This window comes from Pleurodeles waltl, chromosome 12 (genome assembly GCF_031143425.1).
Source record: "Pleurodeles waltl isolate 20211129_DDA chromosome 12, aPleWal1.hap1.20221129, whole genome shotgun sequence".
NCBI classification, from domain to species: domain Eukaryota; kingdom Metazoa; phylum Chordata; class Amphibia; order Caudata; family Salamandridae; genus Pleurodeles; species Pleurodeles waltl.
In genome coordinates, this window is record NC_090451.1 from 670,564,642 (window position 1) to 670,573,616 (window position 8,975).

The 8,975-nt window shown below is 51.0% G+C and overlaps 1 protein-coding gene across 2 annotated transcripts in view; it reads right to left on the bottom strand.

The window, feature by feature from the left end:
- ADAMTSL4 (ADAMTS like 4) overlaps positions 1-8,739 on the bottom strand; it is a 156,852-nt gene extending 148,113 nt beyond the window's left edge. The window contains exon 1 of one of the 2 annotated variants that reach the window (XM_069218553.1): positions 8,633-8,739. The gene's annotated coding sequence lies outside the window, so the exon portion shown is untranslated. Of the gene's footprint in view, positions 1-5,680; positions 6,985-8,632 lie in introns of those variants that run through there. The other variant, XM_069218552.1, reaches the window with a different exon arrangement.
- Between the last annotated feature and the right edge of the window lie 236 nt (positions 8,740-8,975).

An 8,975-nucleotide genomic window follows, 5' to 3' on the forward strand; every position in this document is an offset into this window, starting at 1 on the left:
GTATTTGTAATGATTTTTAAAAATACGAGCGTGGCGAGACAGCTAAAGTTGTACCTAGGCAATACTTGAAATGCCAGTACACCTAATGCTCACATTTTTGTTTTCACATCTCAAATTCGGCCTAATTTCTCAAAGTTATTGATGATTAGAAGAGTTTCTGATCGACCTCCAGGACACAGGGCACCCAGTCGCCCCCCTCCCTCATACCAGGCCAGCTGTGATTCCTGCTGGACCCCGTACTAGGCTGTGTTGAAACACGCACCAGTTTGGACTGGAAGTCGATATGATCCAGGCTTAATCAGGCGTGCGTGTTGGGGGTGTGAGGTTACGACACTGAACACTCCACTCACCACCAGAAAGCCAACCCATAGAGAGGCTAAGGTGGTTAAAATGTACGATTTGTGAGCGAGGTGAGGGCACAATTGGTAGAAGGATGAAGCTTTCAGAGAGAATATATATCCCCAACCCGCGCTCTTTGGGGATTAGAATAACGTATAGTAATTAAAAATACTTTATGTTTAAAAAAAACAAAAAAGAAGGTTACAGGGACGTTATAGTTAGGTTCTGGATTTACTCGTACAAAACCATCGAAATTCAGCATAGAGTTCTTTCAAGTAACTTAAATTCACGTCATAACGCCGCAACTATATGGCGCACCCTTGCCAAAGTACCTTCACCCTGACCGCTTATGCCACTTTTAATTTGAATTTTCACCCCTGGGGACCGTGTCTCGAGAAATAGAATGGTGATCACAACTTTCTAGTCAGTTTGTGGTCAGCCAATAGCAACGCATTTTTTGCACGCGTATTTGTGAAAAATCGTGAATTGTTAATTGCCAGAGATATACAAATTTAATTGTCCTTAAATCTCTCCTAAACTACTGAACAGATATACATCAAATAACTAAAAGCACGATCTGCATACTGTCAGGTAGCTTTCTGCCAAGTTTGGTGTAACTCCGTCCAGTGGTTCGGCAGTAGAGGTGTTGACCGGTCCTCTGGGAATGAACATGGGAAACATAATGTTTTTGGAGCCTCCTTTTTCCAGTCCCCCGCTTGACGGATCTCCCCGAAACTTCCTGTCCGCAACGAGAATCACTGGGCCACTATTTTGGGGAAATTTTGTTAAGTTTCGTCAAATGGTGCCAACGAATTAGGCAAGTCAAAAAACATGTTATCTATGGAAACATTGTCCTAACTATAACTATAGCTGTTGACTGCCAGTAGGTAATGTATATAGTGTTGTGAGAGGTGATCGAGGGGGTGGGAAGAGTCTAGACTTGCGCATCTTTTACTTCTGGGATGACAGAGGTCAGGGCTGCCGGTGTGCACGACTGAAGAAGGGCATTTCCTTTTTAGGGAAGACCAGTCTGATAAGTAGACACAGTGAAAATATCGCATGGGGTGGCAGCGAGGTAATGAAGAGAGTCATTGGGAAAGTGGCAGAGCGACACATTTGTAGGAGACCTGGGAAACATGAATAGTAAGGCGAGGGAGGCATTTCAGTGTTCGCAAGTTTCTACGGTCCATGTGTGAGAGGTTTGTCTGTTCCAGATGTTTTTTTTTTTTTTTGCATTATGGGACTTGTAGTCATGAATTCGTGGCACAATACCCAGGATTACACTACAAACCTCAAAGAAATAACCTGGACAGGGCGAGTTATTCACTTTTGGACCCATAGAACCCGCGACATCTGTTTGTTTCTCCGGCGAGATGAATTTCCACTGGGCCCATACCTTGATGGTGAATTTCGGCTAAGGAGTCTGGCTCGTAGGTATGTATGTGTAATTAGAGAAAAGTGATACTATGAGTCCGAGAAGGTTTGTTGTTTTCTGAAAAGAACCGCTGGATGAATGTCACACCCGTGACATGGGACAAATTGACAGTCATATAATGGTGGCACAACCCCCTGAATATAGTGTCTTACACGGCGGGGGCCTGGATATGATGGAAAGTGCAAAGTCTCCTCTTCTATCTAGGCCATAAACAAGTGCAAAGTGAAGCACCCCTGTGCCAGCCTTGACGGACGTGTCTGGACAGATCAATTCTTATGTGTGCGGCTCTTCTCATCTTTGAACTATGACCCCCGGGTCTGAAGACAGGGCCATAAACTAATACATAGCACCGCAAGGAAGGAGATACCATGACACGTTTGTGGGGCGGGGGCCAAGGGGTGGCAAAAGAACCAAACATGGGTATAACGAGGGAAACAAACCATGAAAGCGGTAAATAAAGTGGGTGAGGCGTAAAGGGGGGGAGCAAGAAATGAGAAAAAAAAAAGGAAATGAGAAAAAAAAAAGGAAATTTAGGAAAAAAAGATGGAATGAAGAAGAATAAAAGTGAAAAAGTGAAAGAAAATTGAAAGGGGAACTTTCCTTCGGGGACTCAGTCCTGTGGTCCGTCATTGGAAGTGTCGCGGCCCGAGCTTCGCTCACTCGGTGGGAGCCATACAATTGAAGGATGGTAGAGGTCATTTTCTGGAAACTCCCTTGGCCATGATGACCCGGAAGTGCTACAGGAATGGTCTCGGTCCGTGCCCCACTCCTCGGCGCAGCTCCGCTTGCTTCGGACCAGGCCCACGGGGTGCGGGAGGTGGTAGACCGCGCTCGTCGGGGGGGGGGTGATGAGCCCGAGGCTGCTCAGTCACAGGTTAGCGGCTCTGATTGTCTTGGGTTCAGGCAATGGAGGTACAAATCTGGACACCAAGCGGGAATACACTGCAGGGTATCCTGGCCATGGCTACTTGGTGCAGGGGCGATGCGTGTGGTGACTGGATGACTCCTTGTCACAGGTACATGAGGCTCCTATATGTAGCCTGTCTCTTCACCATTCTCCAATGTACAGGTCGGCCCTTCACCACCCAATGTACAGACCCGCCCTTCACCAACCCGCTATGTACAGACTGGCCCTTCACCAACCCGCTATGTACAGACTGGCCCTTCACCAACCCGCTATGTACAGACTGGCCCTTCACCACCCCCCTATGTAGAGGCCGGCCCTTCCCCCCCGCCCCCCCTATGTGCAGACCGGCCCTCCCCCCCGCCCCCCCTATGTGCAGACCGGCCCTCACCCCCCCCCCTATGTGCAGACCGGCCCTTCCCACCCCCCCTATGTACAGACCGGCCCTTCCCACCCCCCCTATGTACAGACCGGCCCTTCCCACCCCCCCCTATGTACAGACCGGCCCTCCTTCCCCCCCCCCCCCCCTATGTACAGACCGGCCCTCCCCCCCCCCCCCCTTATGTACAGACGGGCCCTCCCCCCCCCCCCTTATGTACAGACCGGCCCTTCAACCCCACCCCCTTATGTACAGACCGGCCCTTCAACCCCCCCCCCCCCCCCCCCCCCCGCACCCCCTATGTACAGTCCGGCCCTTTACCACCCCGCTATGTACAGACCCGCCCTTCACCACCCCGCTATGTACAGACCGGCCCTTCACCGCCCCGCTATGTACAGGCCGGCCTTTCACTGCCCTCCTGGGTACAGGCCGGCCTTTCACTGCCCTCCTGGGTACAGGCCGGCCCTTCACTGCCCTCCTGGGTACAGACTGGCCCTTCACTGCCCTCCTGGGTACAGACTGGCCCTTCACCACCCTCCTACCCACAGACTGGCCCTTCACCACCCTCCTACCCACAGACTGGCCCTTCAGCACCCTCCTACCCACAGACTGGCCCTTCAGCACCCTCCTACCCACACACTGGCCCTTCACCACCCTCCTACCCACAGACTGGCCCTTCACCACCCTCCTACCCACACAGGAGTTCCTCCGCAGCTCTGGAGCACACACTGGCCCTTGACCCTGCTCCTACCCGCCGACCGCGTCCTTCTCTTTAGGCGTCCACCTTGACGCTGAAGACATTTAGAGGTTGGCAGCGACCAAAAATACCAATGTAGGGTTTAACCTCTCGTGACCTTTGTTAGCAGACTGGGGTTACCTCTGTTCAGAGCCTAGACACGTACTCCTTTTAACGCATGTATCTTTGCGCTATCACTTCCATTTTACGGACTCGTGGCTCTATTAAGTTTCTATGAACAATAATTACGCCCACCTCATTCACCAACCGGGGCGCGTATCCTACTGGCCAGTATCCTACAGGATGGTTAGGGGGGTAACGCGCCTGCTGCAGCGAGCGGTCCATGTGCTTCTGCAAACGAACACATCCGATCTAGTGAAGTGCATCAGTGGGTTAATGTACCGGCTGCGGAAATGTGTGTAATCTGCAGGTCATGACGTGCCCCAAGGGCCGACGGATAGGTCAGGGAGTTGATGCAGCAATTACAGGAATGTCTGCGTCACATATGGGTCATGGGTCATAACCTTAGCAGAACCGACTACAGAGTGGTTTTATGTTTCAGCATCACAGATCATGGTCTACCCCGCGGGTTACCTTGTATCACGGCTGAATGTAAACGCAACTGCAGATCAACAAATCAGTGTCTAATCTCTTTACAGTAGCCCATGGGATTAATGCACGTGCTGCAGAGATATAGGCCTAACTAGATTATCAGAGGATTCTATTTTCAGTGCAACGGCTCATGTAATTTGCTCGCCTGTTTAGATCTGGGACTGGTCTGCAATTTACAGATTGACGTCCTCGTACAATGGCTTCGAGTTTGGTGTAATCCTGCAGAGAGTTTGGCCTAATCTACAAATCACAGGCTCTAATCCCTTTACAATACATCATGGGGATTAACGCACCTGCTGCAGGAATGTGGGACTAATCGGTATTCCACGGGCTCTGTGTCTAATCTGCGTGTACAAAAGTATCAAATGTGATAAAGCAACCCGGTAGGTCAATGCACCCGCTGCAGACAACCATGTCTAACCCGCAGATCACAAGTTTTAGTTTACTAAATAACGGTGAGGGTTCGGTCTTCTGTCTATAAATGTGTGCCATAATAATCTGGAAGCGTGTGTGTTGCAGGGGACTGTCCTCCTGGTAACACGTTTGACTCCTAGGAAAAAGGCTGGATGTTTATGTTACTGTACATCTTGGCGCTACAATTTGTGGTTCACCAACTGAGGCGTAGAACCCGATGAAGGGGTGTCGCGGCTGGTCTGCGTGTACAGCAAAAAGTTGGAGCAGTGTATAGGATATTATATGGGAGCTCCTGGTGGGGCCTGGGTAATCACTTCTTTACTCCTAACTAAATAAACTAGTCTATACCCGAGTGTGTGCTGCCATCGCATTCGCGACCAGTTTAATTCATCTACACTGAGTGACCTGGATCAAATCCTGTTACCACAGTACATAGAGGGTCAATGCGCACGACACGTGTAACATGCAATTCACAGATTGCAATCACAGGCCAGTGTGGCTGGGATGACCCGCGAGAGATGTACAGGTAAATAGTAGGGTAGTTCTGCGTGTTAATGCATCTTTAAAGACAAGTAGTACCCAACCCCGAGGTACATATTTCTACCGCGCTCACTGGCCTTTCATGTTTGGCTTGTCGATGAAGCAAGGATCGTGCATTGGGCAGTAATGACAGGTACCCACGATTAGGAGCTATACAAAACACATTACTCCTATTTTGACTAGTTATTGATAACTGACGTATACCTCAGTGCGGTGGCGTTAGCAACAAGTCGACCAGCCACGTGACTGCTATATTTTATCATTCTTTAGAATACAGTGTATCAATACTGTTTTCTTACTAAATGAGGAGACATAACGTACCTTCATCGGGTCAGGTGACCTCCAGAGAAAGGATGTGGTCGGAATATGTCTCTTCACACCAGTCCTTCTTGGTTCATGTCCATACTCTCAGATAGATGACTCTCCGTGTGATCTTGGACAGCACTAAAATGTTATGCTAGGCCGGTTCATTACCTTTCACATCTGCGGTTCTCAGCTGAGCATCCTGAACAGATAGGGGTCTCCCGGATACACCCTCGCCCACCGGAAGAATTACCTGAAGCCCCTCGCTGGTCCCAAGGGAGGAGGTGCTTCCTGCTGTGTGGAGTGATGCCTGCACCCCGGGATGCTGTCCTGCCCGGGAGGTTGCAGGTCCGAGGCGCTGCCTGCTCCAAGAAAGTACTTTTGGAGGAGGCTCTTGCACTCAGATCTCAGGCTTGGTTTGGTGCCTCCTCCCCAGATGTTGCCTGCTGCCTGTATATCCAGGTTGGAAGTCCTGCCTGTTCGCAGCGACGGTCCAGGTTGCAGTCAGGCTGTGGTTACAGGCAGGTGTGTGTTCTCAGAGATGCTGCCCGCTCGGTCTATTTACGAGTTGCAGCGCAGTTCAGGGTGCACCCAGGGAACATGTCCCATTTGGATGTCTTCGTGCACCCAGTGCCTGCTGCTTATATTAAGATGCTGCCTGCCATGTGCTTGATCACGCAGGCTGTGGGTGCTGACGACTCACAGAGTGGTCGTAGTACAGTTGCTCCCTGCTTCGCGCTTGCCATCCAAGGCATCCGTCGCTGCCTGGTCTCCGTGCCCTCCGAGGATGTAGGACTGATTGTGACCACAGTCTGGAATTCCTGCCTGCTTTCTGTGTGGCCCCAGGCTTCGGGCTCTGCCGCCTCAGTATGTTAGACCCCGGCAGTGGGGGGCTGCCTGCTACAGATCGACGGTGCTATAGGTTGCAGCGTGTGTGGTCCGGGACAGGGGCTACTTCCTTCTCCCTTTTTGACCCCAGACTCAAGTTCCTGCCTGTTTTCTCTCTGTACCGTCCCAGGATGAGGCTGCCTGCTGTCTTTGTGGCCACCGAGGAAAGTTCCTGCCTGTTCTTTGCATGACCCCGGGCTTGGGCTCCTGCCTGCTCGGTGTGTGTGGACCCGGACTGGAGCCTGAAATGGTTGTGAGTGTGCCGATCAAGCTGCGAGCTGCCGAGGATCACACGCAGCCCCTCCCCTCGCCTCGGGATTGGTTTCACTCATGGCTCACATTACCTTGAACGGGGCTGCTCTTCCCACCGCCGCGCAGCAGCGTGATCGCGGATTGCAGGGGTGCTGGTGGGCGTCCTTGCTCCCCCCCTACTGATGTGTGTGCACCTCAGCTGGAGACGCAGTTTGTCAAAGTTCACTCCCGCACCCCCTCCCTCCTTCCACCCACCCCGCCTCCAGGCGCTCTCAGCTGGCGCACTGACCCCTTCCCGCGCCAAGAGTGCCACTGGTGCACACTTACGGAAGTCGTAAAACCCTACGGCGTGCCTTTGTTTTTTTTTTGCACTTTTGTATAGCGCTAACTCGACAGTATGGGAGCGCTTTACACGTGCATTACACAAGGTCAGATTGTGTTTTTTGAAGGCAAAGGGCGATTAAGTGATTTGCCTAGAATCACAGGATGTTGAGTCGACGCCGGGACTCGATTCTTGTTTCCCCAATTTTACTGCTACCGTCTGCTACTGTCACCGTAACGCTACAACTCCAGTTCTGTTCACCATATTGTAATAATCTCAGGAATGGTTCAATATAAATACTGTCCCTGGCTTCCAGAATCAGGGCAGTTGGGCTACCGTGTGTTGTGCCTGTGACCGCCCCTGCGGCCGCTAGTCTAAAAACAGGAAGTGCAACACTGGGTTAGGGTACTGCCTTAAAAAAACCTTCATTTAGAGAGCATGATTTGTAGCTCGAGAAGCATGTGTGGCTCACCAAATGCTAAGCACCCTGGGACTTGTAGTTTAGCATAAAAACAGTAGACTATTAATCTGAACGTAGATATTACAATAAAACGAACACTGTGGTCTGTTCGCGTCAGAACTGGCCTAACTCCAGAGCTCTGCCTAGATCTATAACACAGGTTTAGCTGGAAAGTTTCCCAGGTCCATACGCGACTACTTAGGCCAGTCCTGTTGTTTTCCTTAGATTCTGGGACTTTTAGTCCTGGTTTTATAGTGGTCAAATGAGCCTGCAAGACGCACAATTGTAACAAAAAAATAGGCTTAGCTCAACCTGTCGTTCACGGACCTGGGAAACTTGGTAGCTAAGTAAATGTAAAATACGTGGGGAGAGTGTGAAGACCATTTATATATCAGTCACATTGGACCGACCTCTTGATTTTTTGCGGTGGCTGTGTAAGTCATTTTCAGTGTTGTGTAAAAGGTCTTTGATATACAAGCCTAAACCTGGGGTTAGTGGCCATTGCTCCTATTGTGTTCTGCTGGAGTTAGTGGCTGTTCGTATGGACGTGCTGACAGACTCTGTTGTTCTCTTGGTGTGCAGTGGTGGTCTTTGATGTTCACATGCACTCAGTATTGTGCTCTCTGGTAGTAATGCTCGCTGCTGCTGCTACTGCTTCGTGTTAATATAGGATCCTGGCAACCCTTCTAAGTTTCTCACCTCTGTGCATGATGTGCTTCTCCAGTCCTTGTTTTTTTCTTTCAATTCTAGGACTAGAAGCCATATTTATGCCATTATAAAAACAGGACTACAAGTCCCAGATTTCAATTAGAAAAACCTGGACTGGAGCGGCACATCACCAGTGGAACTGGGAAGCCGTGTCCTAGGATACGGTTTTTCGTGTTCTTACATAACTTTAGAGAGTTAGTGCTCATTTTCAGAAGTGTTCTGAATTCTGGAAGGAGGGAAATCAAAGTTGGAAGAGGAACACCTCACAGAGTGCTACATCCGTGCCCCTCGCATTTGACAAAGCTTGCCTGGCCTGGGCTATGGACTCTCATGGCCTCACCTCGGGTTGGGTCGCAGACTCTCCAGTGATGCCTTGCGGCCTTGGCCGAACGGGGGTGAATGGAACCCCCATATTCCAGATTTCCTGAAGAGCAGACGTGGTTGTGAGAGCCCTCGGACGCCACCAGTTTCAAACTGAGGCAGTGTGCGCTTGTGAGAAGGAAAAAAAGGTGTGCTAAGCGGCCCACGCAACTTGGCGCCCCCTGGCTTCCAGCCACGCAACAAGCACGTCCACCGCAGCTGCAGGGGGCTTCCGAGGGAGCAGTCGGCGGAGAGCCCCGGGGCGAGGAGGCGCCTCCTGGGTGGGGTGCAGGAGAGGCCATCACCGGCCCAGCAGACCCGCC